The 12,444-nt window shown below is 62.4% G+C and overlaps 1 protein-coding gene across 2 annotated transcripts in view; it reads right to left on the bottom strand.

Moving 5' to 3' along the window:
* SHISAL1 (shisa like 1) overlaps positions 1-4,902 on the bottom strand; it is a 74,601-nt gene extending 69,699 nt beyond the window's left edge. The window contains exon 1 of one of the 2 annotated variants that reach the window (XM_072843592.1): positions 4,805-4,902. The gene's annotated coding sequence lies outside the window, so the exon portion shown is untranslated. Of the gene's footprint in view, positions 1-4,175; positions 4,331-4,804 lie in introns of those variants that run through there. The other variant, XM_072843591.1, reaches the window with a different exon arrangement.
* Between the last annotated feature and the right edge of the window lie 7,542 nt (positions 4,903-12,444).

Genomic DNA, 12,444 nt, shown 5'->3' with positions numbered 1-12,444 from the left:
TATTTCTTAATTTCTCGAGGCGAGTCTGCACGCATCTGCCGAGGTACGCGTGCGTGGGGACAGATGGGCGGTGATGGGAGCGCGCCCCAGCGGGGGGCGGGGAGGGGGCAGGCTGGCAACCTGCAAAGCAAAGGCTCCATTCAGGGCCCAGGTCCGGAAATCCGGGATGGGAGGCATTTGCATTTCCTCTGGCTCCTGCTTTTCTGCTCCAGTGGCCATGGGTCCCGGTGGGGCTGGGGGGTGGGGTGTCTGGAGCCTTTTTTCTAAAGGGAGTAAAAATGCCGCCTGCCGATCCCCCATCCCAGGCAGCCTGGGGGCGGGGGGGGGGGGGGGGGGCTCCGAAAAACACCTACCAAGTCTGCATCATGTTCTGAACATCCCTGGCCTTCAAGGACGCCCGTTCACTGGGACCATGAGCTCTGGACTCAGTGTCCCCGTCTGTAACCGGGTACGCGGGCACGTTGCCAGCTCCCTCTCGGGACCCACAGCAGCAGCTCCTCGGGCTGCCCCTCTATTTAGTGTGGCACATGGGCCCCAGATGTGCTGGGGTCCCCGTCTTTGTCTGATTCCCCCAACTTTAGGCTATGGAGAATGGGGGCTCCCATACCCAAGACCCTACCAGTCCGTCCCCCCGCCGACAACCTTCGCGTCCTGCAACCTTCCCGTCCTGCATCGGGAAGACAGAGACTCAGAGGGCGAGTGACAGGCCAGGGAGTGGCAAAGTCAGGAGGCCCAGAGAAAGCTTTCCAGAACATTTCCAACCTGATCACAGTCAAGGGGAAGAGGACGGAGGGGCCTGTCACAAGTGGGCCTAGCTGACACTTGGGGTGTATGTTAATAGGGTCAGGGGTGCCAAAGCAGCCATGGTCCCAGAGAATTATCTATTTCAGTCGCCACACAAACTGAACCCTGGTCATCTCTAGGCAGGGACTCCATGGGGACAGGACTGAGGGGCCTTGGGATCTTCTCTATGTTCCTGGTGGGGGTGGGGGTGGGTATCACACACAGAGAAGGGGTCAAGGAATGTGCGAGCTGGAGGAAGGAAGTCAGGAGGGAAAAAAAGAGAGGGATGGAGAGAGGAGGAGATGGGATTTCCTTCCTGCCTGGCTTTGTGCAGTGAGACCAAAACCAATAGAGTAGGGGGGCACCTGCGGTCCCCGGGAGGGTGTGGCCCAGGCCTCTGGTCACCCTCCTTGCTTTTGCTAGCTCCAGGTGTTCAGGACTCCACCCTACAGAAGAGTGTTTAGAACACAAGGCCCTCCTGTTCTTCGAAGTTGACTATTATTTCAGTAACTTCTAGAAAGAGCAGCTGGGCTGGGAAAAAGCCACTTTTTGCAGGGAGCTGGGGATGGGGCTCTCAGTTCACCCTAGGATCAACGTGAATCTGTGGTGTGACTCAGCTGGGGAGAAGCAAACCAACAGGGGCCGAGTGAATAGAGGGAGCATGTCCCTGAGACAGGAGGTGACGGCTGCCATCTGAGCATAGGATGGGGCCACGCTCCGGCTCGGTCCAGAGCAGAGTAAACAGAACGATGTCTCGGAAATGAGACTCCAGAGGCCCTGACTGGCAGCGGCTCGAAGGACTGCTGTGGGGCCTGGGCCGGGCTCCGGGAGGAGTAGTGGAGCCATTGTGAGCAGGATCCCAGCTGGGTTATTCTGGACCCTTCCGAGGTTTTGTCTGCAGTCACATCCGTAGTGACCAGTCTACACAGATGGCGTGAGGATCAAAGGGGGCGCTGGGGCTCGGAGCCCGCTCAGCGCAACGCCTGGCACGTAGTAGGCCTTCTGCTCCCGCTACAGGTGCCGGCCCACTGCCGTGGAGGTGCCACCCTGCGCACGTGTCAGCAAAGTCGTGTGTTACACGCAGACAGCAGAAGCGGCCCGATCTGGTGTCCACTTGCCTCCCTCCCTCCCTCCCTTGGAAGCCCCTGGCCCTGGGCACTCCTCTCCGCAGTGTGGCCGGAAGCGGGAGGGCCACTGTCCTAGAGGGCTGGAAACCAGACCCATCTTGTCCTCCCAAACTACCCTTCCCTCTAACCATCCCAACCCTGGGCTCCCCCCCGCCGCCCCCACCCGGGAACCGCACAAGTGTCCCAGCTCCAAACCTACCCACCCTCCCCTCCTCGATGCCCCACCCCTGCCTCTGAACCCTCCCGCACGCCGGGGGCAGGGGGGGGGGCGTCCAGCTCCCTGGCGCCTGGCCCACATGGCTGCACCATCTGCCGCCTGTCTCCCTCGTCCTGCAGCCCTCCCTGCCCCCCAATCTGCATCATCACCCACCGAGGGTCTCTGCCCAGAACACCTTCTGCTCCTCCCTTCTGGCTGATTCAGGCCTGCCTTCTGGACCAGGCTCCCCTGGCAGCCCTCCTGCCCCGGGTCTCTAGGGCAGGTGCTCCCCACCTGCGCCCCCACCGCCTGGGCTGCCCCCAGGCGGGGCCCTAACCCCTTAGCTCGTCAGGGGCTGTGTCCTCAAGAGCTGCCAAGGGCAGAGCTGATGCCCTTCGGCAGCAGCCACGGGGGCTCGCTGGGCGGTCTGCGTGAAGCAATGAGTGGATGGACGATGGGAGGACCCGGGAGTGGCTCTCCGCGTCTGGGGGGGCGCAGGCCTCCCTCCCCCTCTTTTCTCACCTGCCAAAGTCTGAGCAGCACTGGCCCTGCCCCCACCCCTCCCATCCATCGGATAGGCTTCAGGCTGGGTGGCCCGGGATTGGGGGTGGGACACATACTCACCCTCACACAAATACATGGACACACACACCACAGATGATCACACTCACACATTCATGCCACAACGTCTGCACACACACCACGGCTGCTACAAACTTTCACAGCACACACTCTCACACGTTCACATTCTCGCACACATTTACACACTCTCTCTCACACACATACACCCGCAGCTCCAAGCCAAACGGCTTCTCCTCACCTCCCCGACAGTCCCGTTGCTCCCAGATGCCTGAGACAGAGCCAGGAACTCAGCGTGACAGTGACATTAAAGAAATTGGCAAACCCCCTACCCGGGGCTTTCACCTTGAGCCCCGCCCCACATGCGCGCAGGAGCCACCTGGCCAACGGAGAACTTTCTGGCCACCTCCCGCTCCAAAGCTCAACCGCAGGTCAGGCCGGGCGTGGCAAACGGCCTCCCTGGAGAGATGGATTGATTGCTTGCAGGAAGGTGTCCTACCCTGAGCAGTGACAGATTCAGGGGCTGGGGGGAGGGGATCCTGCAATTCTGGACAACCCTGATCAGCATGGGGCTTGTCCTGAGCTGGCACCAGGGACCCAGGGTTTATTCTCATTCTGGTTCAAAAGCCATTTCCAACCATATCCCGAAGACTGCCTGTCGGTGCAATGTTCCACTGGACCACACGCTTCCTGGTCACGGTCAGACCAACTGACAGGTGAAGAAACAAGGGATGATGGAGGGGAACCCTCCCCCCCAAGTCTGGCTCCAAATGGGGCCTAGCTTGCTGGCTCAACAGCATTTCAATCACAGCTCAGCGGGAGGTTCACAAGACACCAGTGACTAAAGCCATCTTAGCTACAGGGGGGGGTCAAGGCCCTCATTCTATAGACGAGGGGACTGAAGCCCAGAGAAGGACAGGAAGCCACCTGGGGTCACACAGCCAACAGCACACCATCAGAACAGACAGGGCCTTCTCAGTGCAACCTTCAGAGGTGGCAAAGGCTCCCGTGCCACTCTACAGATGGGGAAACAGGCTCTGAGGGGTCAAGCACCCCCCCCCAAGGTCACCCTAGCCAGGGAAGAGCAGGGCTCCAGGCCACCTGCTATGATTGCCCGTGCAAGGCACTTTCTGCTCCTCCCATCCAGGTCTGGGGTTCCTGGGGCAGGAGCAGTCACTAAGCGCAGGGATCAGAGAGGCCCAGAGAGGCAGGGGAGACGCACAGAGGTACACAGACAGACTCCCACGGCAGATTATGTAACTCCCCGTCCCTGGCCCCACCGGCCCCACCGCCCCGGGGCGCGGCCTCCCCCGCCCCCCCAGGGCACAGCCACCCAGCGGGCCTGGCCCACCCGCCCGCACAGGCTCTTTCTCCAAAGAGAGGACAGCTGGAGGCGCCAGGACGCGCTGGCATTTCCTCCTCCATTCTTCTTCCTCCGGCTAACAAATACTGATACTAATAATGATAATAATAATTAGAATAAATATAACCTGAAGAGGCTTGGGGTCCCGTTGCCACGGCAACCGCTGGCGCTAATGAGCTTCGGAGGCCGCCGCCGGCCGCCCGGCCCCAGGCGCGGGATCAATACTGACTCGGGCCCCGGGAGCGGCGGCGGCTCCAGCGGGGCCACGCGGCCGGCGGGGGGCCAGGGGCGCGCTCCTGGAGAGGTCCTCCCGGTGGCCCGCGCCGCCCCGCGGGGTCCCGGAACCGGCCGGGTGCCCGCCTGCCTCCGGAACTCCGTCCGGCGCGCTCGGGGCTCCCGGCTCTGCGCTCCGGGACGCGGTGCCCAGCGCGGGCGCGCGTTCTGGCCCCAACTGCCGCGACCCGCACGACGCGCTCCGGACCGCTCCCTCCTCCCCGGGGTTCGGCGACCCCGACCTCGAGGGGCCCGGGCGCCGGCGACCCCCCCACGGCTCCCGCCCCCGACTCTCCGCCCCGCGGCCCCGGCCCCGCTCCGAGGCCCGCCGGACCCCCCCGGCACCGAACGCGCCTCTCCCGGCGCGCCCAGCGCTCCCGGCCCGCGCGCCCGCACCCCTGCCCCGCGGGCCCCCGCCGGCCCCTCCCCCGCCGGGACCCGGCCCGCCCGCCCGCCCGCCCGCCCGCCCGGGGCGCCGCTCACCTCGTGCCCGCCGCGCGCTCGCTCCTCGCTCCGCCGCCGGGAGCCGGCGCCCGCGGGGTGAGCCGCCTGCCGGGGCGCGGGGCCGCCCACGCCCCCGGAGCCCCCCCGCCGCCGCCGCCGCCGCCGCCGCCGCAACAGTTGTCCCGGCCCCGGGGGCTGCGGGGACTCGGCGGCCGGGGGCTCGGGGCTCGGGGCTCGGGGCTCGGGGCTCCTGGGCGCGCGGGGCGCGGCGCGGCCGCGGGGCTGGGGCTGGGGCCGGGGCCGGGGCCGGGGCCGGGGCTGGACTGCGGCCGGCGCCCCCCGCCCCCGCCCCCCGCCCGCCGGACCCCGCGGCTACTGGGCGGCCCGCGCCTGCCGCCCGCCCGCCGGCCCCGCGCCCCGCGCCGCGCCCGCCGCGCTCCCCGCCGCCGCCGCCGCGCTCATGCCCGCCGGCCCCGCGCCCGCCGCCGCCACTTCACTCTTGGCGCTCGCTCCGCGCCCTCTGCTGCCCCCTCCCGCCGCGCTCCCCGCCGTCCTGCCCTCGCCGCCGCGCTCCCCCGCGGCCGCCGCGCCCGCCCCCTCCGCCTCCCTCGCGCTCCCGGGCTCTCTCCCTCTTTCTTTCTCTCCCTCCCGCTGCCTCCTCCCTCCTTCCTCCCTCCGGCGCGCTCTCCCTCTTCCTCTCCTCCTCCTCCTCTCGCTTTCTCTCTCGCAGTCTTTCTTCTCCCTTCCTTTTGTGGCTCGTTCTTTCTTCTCACCATCGTCTGTCCTTCCCTCCCTTCTCTCCTTCCTCCCTGCGTCCTTTCTACTTTTTCCTCCGCTTCTCTCCTCCCTCCTGCCGCGTCTCTCTGCCTCCCCCACCCTGTCTCCATCCCCGGCTCCCCATCACCTGCCTCCTCCCGGGTGCTCCCCCTACTCCTGTTGCCTCCGGTAACACAGACCCCCTTCTGGCAGGTGGGCCCCGTCCTGGCAGATGGCCTGGCGCCTGCAGGTTGCTTCCCTGGGCTGTTCTTGTCAAGGGAGGCATTCCTTCCTGCCAGACCAGGCACCCGGTGGTCAGGGTCAGGCCCAGGTGGTCAGGGTCAGGCCCAGGTGGTCAGTGGCAGGGTCAGGCCCAGATGGTCAAGATCAAGCCCAGGTGGTCAGGGCCCAGGTGGTCAGTGGCAGGATCAGGCCCAGGGGGTCAGTGGCAGGGTCAGGCCCAGGTGGTCAGGGTCAGCCCCAGGTGGTCAGTGGCAGGGTCAGGCCCAGGTGATCAGGGTCAGGCCCAGGTGGTCAGTGGCAGGGTCAGGCCCAGGTGATCAGGGTCAGGCCCAGGCGGTCAGTGGCAGGGTCAGGCCCAGGTGATCAGGGTCAGGCCCAGGTGGTCACTAGCAGGGTCAGGCCCAGTTGGTCAGTGGCAGAGTCAGACCCAGGTGGTCAGGGTCAGGCCCAGGTGGTGAGTGGCAAGATCAGGCTGGGGCAGGAAGATCCATCTCATCAGAGAGGATGCTCTGTTCAGTTTCTGATGGGAAAACCCAAATTCCCTGACCACTGTGACCCCTGCAACCACTGCACAGGCTCCCCTCTCCTGTTCCAGTCTTTGTCTCCACCTGTCATCCCCAGCAACCCCTCCTTCCTATTGGCCTCCCATTCTACTCCTCCCCTGTACCCCACAGGTGTGCTACACCCTGCATGGCCTCGAGTCAGAGAGCCAACCTCAGTAAGCCGGTCTCCCCCACTTTCCTCTGTCCCAGACCCCCTGACCTCCAGTGGTAGGGAATGCGGGGGGGGGGGGGGGGGGTACATTGCAAGGACCCTGCTGAGGGAGTAGTGTTGAGGATGGCTGTCAGTTGGTCATCTGGGGAGAGAGAGTGCATGTAAGTGCCCCGAGGGCAAGTGAGTCCCCTCCAGTGCAAACTCCTCTGGCTTCACGTTTACAAATGTTTACAGACATTGATTGAACCTCACCAGAAACTGGCCTGAGCCCTTCCTGCACTGTGTTTTATTTATTCCTCCCCACAGCACTGGGTGGTGTCCCTCCTGTTTTAAAGATGGGACGAGCGGGAGAGGTTAGGACACCTGCCCAGAGCCACACAGCCCGCAAGAGGCAGGGCTGCCTCCACGTCACCCTGACTTCCCATCGTGGTCGCAGGCTCTCCACCTGGGGCACTGTTCTTCCCTACGGAGATCACAGCAGCAGTCCCCTCACAGGATCATGTGAGGATTCAATGAGGCAGGATCCTCTCCTGGTACCTGCAGACCCCACCGAGAGGGGGCCCGTGATCACCCCGTGTTGTGGTGGAAACCAAGGACAAGGAAGGTTAAGAAACAGGCCAAAGTGCTCGTGGGGGAGGTATTCAGGTTTGAGGCATCTGTCCTCTGTAGCCAGAGGCTGTATCCTGGGGGGCACCGAGGCTGTACAGAGTGGGGTATGCGTGTGTTTATGTATGTGTGTGGCATTTGTGTGTATGTGGGGTGTGGTGTGTGCATGTACAATGTGTGGTGTGTGATGCTTGTGTGTATGTGAGGTGGGTATGATATATGTATGGTGTGGGTGTGTGTGTATGTGGGGTGTGTGCGGTGTTCGTGCGTTTGTGTGTGTGTGTGAGTCCATGTGTGTGGGATCTGTGTGCCTGTGTGGTGTGTTCAGGGTATACCGATACCGCAAAGCCTTGTTATTCAAGACGATCCCTCGTCCCCTCTCACGTCACTGAGCAGGGCTCTGGGCCTGTCCCTTGTCTGGTACGAGACACCCAGAGGTGAGATGAGCTCACTGCCCCAAAGAGGCTCACAGCCCAGTCCAGTGATGACTCGGGATGTTAAACCTCCATCGACCCCGATTTTCTGCTTGCTGATCAAACACAAACCCCATCACCCCTTCCTGGCACTGGGGGCCCAGCCCGCCTTCCCAGCCCTGTCTGCAGCCAGACACGCACGGAGGCCGCTAGCCGCTGGGGTTTCCCTAGGAGGCCTCAAACCCACTCCCCACCACTGTGTGCGGTGGGGCTGCCCTCACCTTGCTCCCTGGAGGCCGTGCTTTCCCCTTCCCTACGGTTGGCTCCCCCACCTTGGGCAAAGTGAGGCTGCCTCCCTGAGCCTCAGTTTTCTCATCTGCAAAATAGGGGTGATTTTATCCACTACAAAGTGTCAACATAAAGATTAGATGGGAGAGTATATCTGGAAAGAAATGTGCACCTGGCACTCGGTTGGTACTCAATCTGCCTCAGTGTCCCTTCTGTTTTTCCAGGAGGTCCCGAGTGGGCAGGGAAAAGCCTGGGCATGTTGGCACTGACCAACTGTGACCCCTGCAACCACTGCACAGGCTCCCCTCTCCTGTTCCAGTCTTTGCCTCCACCTGTCATCCCCAGCAACCCCTCCTTCCTATTGGCCCTTCGGACTTGGGCTTGCATCTCTGCATGGCTGTTCCCGGCCGTGTGACAGAGGGCGAGTACATTCACTCCTCCCAACTGCTGTGCACTGATTTCTGATGGCTGCCACTACCAGTGACCCCAAACTTGGTGACTTAAAACAACACATATTATTCCTTTATAGTTCTGGAGGCCAGGAGGCCAAAAACCAGCGTCACTGGGCTCAAGTCAGGTGTGGGCAGGGCTGCCTCCCTCTGAGACTCGAGGGGAGGACTGGTCCAGCTCCTGGTGGCTGCCAGCTTCCTTGGCTTGTGGCCGTGTCACTCCGGAGCCCTTCAAGGCCAGCATCTGTCCATATCTCTGTGCTCCTCCTCGGGTGGCCTGCTCCTCCACGGACACCAGAGCTCCCTTTACAGAAGGTCCCCCCTGGGATCGCACTTGGGGGCCTCCAATAATCCAGGATAATCCCCCATCTCAAGACCCTTCCTAAATCACATCTGCAAAGTTCCTTTTTTTCCTTCTTGCCATATAAGGTAACATCCCCAAGTTCTAGGGGCACAAGAAGGTATCTTTGGGGGTGGGGAGCGTCTTCAGGCTTCAGAGCCCCAGCCAGCAGGCTGTGCATCTGCAGGAGCAGGAGGAGTGGGCTCCGAGGGCCACTGGGGGCTAGGTGAGCTGAGCCTGGACGCCAGCATCCGGTCCCCGGACCACAAATATTTGCGTCCCCTCTGGGGGCCGGGCTGGGGGAGGGAGAGGCGAGGGCGAGTGTGCAGGTAATTACAGACTCCCCATTTCTGAGCCTACTGTGTGTTGAGCTCCACATGCACTGTCGCCTTTAATACCATCCCTATTTACTATTTCTCTGCCTTCGGGAGGCCTGCTCCCCCCGCAAACGCTGCTGCTCACCAGGGCGGGCGGGAGGGAGGCCTGTGGATGACTCACACTCTCTCCGTGGAGAGCAGCCTTTTCAAAGGGCTGGCTGGGGAGGGAGCTAAATTTAAAGCCAGGCCTCCCGAGAAGATCACCTGCCACGTCAAAATCACTGCCATTTAATTAGAAGTTGGGGGCACGAGGCATTCAGCAGCAGTCTGTACAGTAAGCCCCCCTTTGGGGAGGGAGCAAAGTAATTGGCGGCTGAGTGGGGGGGGGGTGCCAGCCAGAGTGAGCACCACCAGCTGGCCCCCAGCCTCTACACTGTCTCCCCTCAACACCCCTCCTTTGGGGAGCAGCCTCTGCCCTCCCAAGGGCCTCTCCTTCGTCAAGATCTTATGGTTCCCACCCCGAGGCCCGATTTCCAGAATTCAAAACAAGAAACTGGGGCTCACAGATGATTGAAATCCCACCCTCAGAGTCACCCATGGAGGATGAGGCCAAGCCAAGATTTGAACTGCTGGCCTGGCTCGGGGCTTCGGTTCTGGGCCATCTGGCCACTTGGCCCCTCCTATGGAGTGGATGGGGGTGACGGGCAGGTCACTCACTGCCTGCAGCCTGTTTCCTTCTCCATCCAAAGGGGCTGAAGCACCCATGCTGCCTCCACCTCTGGATAAAGCACTGTGAAGGGCGGGGGTGGGGGGAGGGGTGGGCATCAAGTCCCATCACTTTATTTTCAGAGGACACAAGCCCCTGGAGGGTGGGAAGAGGCAGCCAGCAGCCAGGCCTCTGCCGCCCAGCCCTGACCCACCCCCACCACTGCCCAGGTGGGAGGCCAGTTAGGTCATGGCCACCCTGTGACCTTGCTGCTTATGCTCTCCCAATGGGCAAAAAGCTGCAGCCTCCCCGCAGTCGCAGGGCCGGGTCCGGAGGGCAGCCCAGGGACGAAGAGGACTTCGCACTGAGCCTGCGCTGCCTGTGTGTGCTCATCTGGAAGGTGTCTTGACTGCTCCGAGCCAGGCACATAGTAGGCGCTCAGTGCATCAAAGCCGCTGCTGTGGTCACTGTCGCTTGGAGGAGACTCGGGAGCCTGGAGGCAGGGAGCTGGTCGCCGGGTCCAGAAGCCCGTTCCGTGGACCAGAGGTGCTGCGGTGACACGGATGCGCGAGCCCCGGGCCAGGGGTGCCTCTGCACAGCCCCCCCGCTCCTCCCTGCTCCTGCCTGCCTCCCTCCTGGCCGCAAGGTGCGAACACAGCTTCTATTCTGGCCCTGGCAGGGAGCCCGGCAGGACCACTCACTGCCGAGAAGAGACCGGGCTTCTGTCTGCATCAAAAGTACACATGGCAGGCCCAGTTCTAAAGTGGTCCCACCCCCTTCCCTCCTGGTGTTACTCTGAGATCACGTTATGTGGGGCTTGACAGGTTTAATGAAGATGGCTAATCAGCCGACCCCAAGATAAGGAGATTATCTGGTGCCTGAGCTGCTTACACCGGCCTCCGGGCTCCGAGAGCTCAGGGCTTTCCCGGCTGGTGTTAGAAGAGAGTCAAGCCGAAGCCAGAGGGGAGCGAGGCTCCTGCAGAGTGCGGTGGTCTCGGGGCCAGGAGGTGAGAGCAGCCCCCCACCAACAGCCAGGAGGAAACAGCCACCGGGCACCGCGTCCTGCCAGCATCCTGAAGGAGCCCCGAACCCGGCCCCCAGAGTCTCCCCACAAGGGCCCACCTTGGCCGATGCCTTCATTTCTACCTCGTGAGACCTTGAGAGGAGGACGTGCTGAGCCCGCCCAGGCTTCTGACCCCCGGAGCTCTGGGGCAATAAGTGGGCGCTGTCTGAAGCTGCCACATTTATTAGGTGGTCATAGAAATACCAATCTAGGTATATATATATATATTTCTTTATATATATATAAAGAAAAACCAATATACTGAGCAAACACTCAGGCCAACTACTTAATTTTTACGGGGTGAAGATCCTGACAGCCCATCGCTCCCACTGCAGAGCCCCCGGGGTGGTCTCGGTACAACGGGATCCTGACCTGGCCATCCCTCCGCCTGTGGCCCTTCTGTGGTTACGCCTTTGGGATGAAGTTCGAGTCCCTAGTTTGGCATTCAAGGCCCTCTGGGTTCTGGTCCCTGTTTTCCCACATCCACGTGTGCTGTGGGCAGAGGGCTGCCTTGGTCCCTGGTTGGACGCACCTGCTGGATCATGACAGCTCCCTGTCCTCGGGTAGGGCACCTACGTGTTCCCAAGCGTTTCCATTTCATTCAGTGTGCCCCCGTCCCTGACAGCAGGGATGTGGATATCGGGGAGATCTAAGCCAATGGGAGACACAGTTGAAAATTCCACATTTTAGGAAATTCAGCCCAGGGATGAAAAGACAGAGTCTTCATCCATCTGGAGAAAGCTGGCAGCGAGGTCCCTGCTACAGGCTCAGGGCAGCCGATTCTAGCAACGGGCCTCGTGCCCAGGGAAACATCCAGACTCCGGAAGGTGGCCCTTGCACACCTGCCTGCCCCAGACCCTAAGGCTTGGATTGGAGCCTGTGAATGCCCAGCAGTCAGGAGCCGCCGCAGGGGTGGGGGTGGAGGGGGTGGCAGGAGCGTGTCTGCCGCAAGGGGGCAGTGGTAGCCAGGAAGGGCTGGCGGGCGACACCCAACCTGGCTTTTCAAACTGCAAAACAAGAGTCCCCAGGGGCTCAGTTTACTCATCTGTCCACGTCACTGATAATAACCTGCCTTCAGGTCGTGACAAGCCTGTGGCATTGGAGCCGGTGTCCTCTCTGTCATTATGACAGTCTCGCAGGTACAGAATTTAGGAGTGACAGGCTGTGACACTGGGAGTGGGGAGGACCCAGGGAAGCAGAGCCCTGGCCTCGCGGCGTGGCACACACTAAACCTAAACCCTGGCTCCCCCGAGTCCCCGCTGGTGGCCATGGACACGTTGGTTCACCTCCTGCGGGGGAGGGGGGGGTCTAGGGAGCTCAGCCTGGCCCTGCTCCCAGGAGGCACAGCCCAGGTCCCTGCGGAAGACAGAGAGGCCAGACTGGGTGGGGGGTAGTGGGAGGCCTCCGGCCAGGCCTGGGACACCCAGTGGGTCTGCCCCTGCCCCCTGCGCCCATCTGACCCAGAGGACCCCTTTCCTGCATCCGCCTGGGTTCTGGCTCGGCGGCAGCTGGTGGCTCTGGGGCTCCCCCGTCTCACCAGTGCCTCCAACCCAGAGTGCAGATGACGAGGATTAATATGATGCAAATTGGTAGGTTGAGCCAAGCACCCTGAGCGGAGGCCTAATTTCCACGCCATGCAGCCCTCCTCGCGGGCACGCCCTGGAGTCATCACAACAACAGTGATAATCCGGATAATTGGCCTGTGCAGAGCCTCCTCAGCTCCAAGCCTCTGCGGCCTTTGCACCTAGAGCCAACGCGGGGTGGGGGGCAGGGGGCCACCCCCA

The sequence above is a fragment of the Canis lupus genome, chromosome 11, assembly GCF_048164855.1.
Source record: "Canis lupus baileyi chromosome 11, mCanLup2.hap1, whole genome shotgun sequence".
NCBI classification, from domain to species: domain Eukaryota; kingdom Metazoa; phylum Chordata; class Mammalia; order Carnivora; family Canidae; genus Canis; species Canis lupus.
Note: the sequence above shows the minus strand (reverse complement) of the source record. Positions and strands in the feature narration are given on the sequence as shown.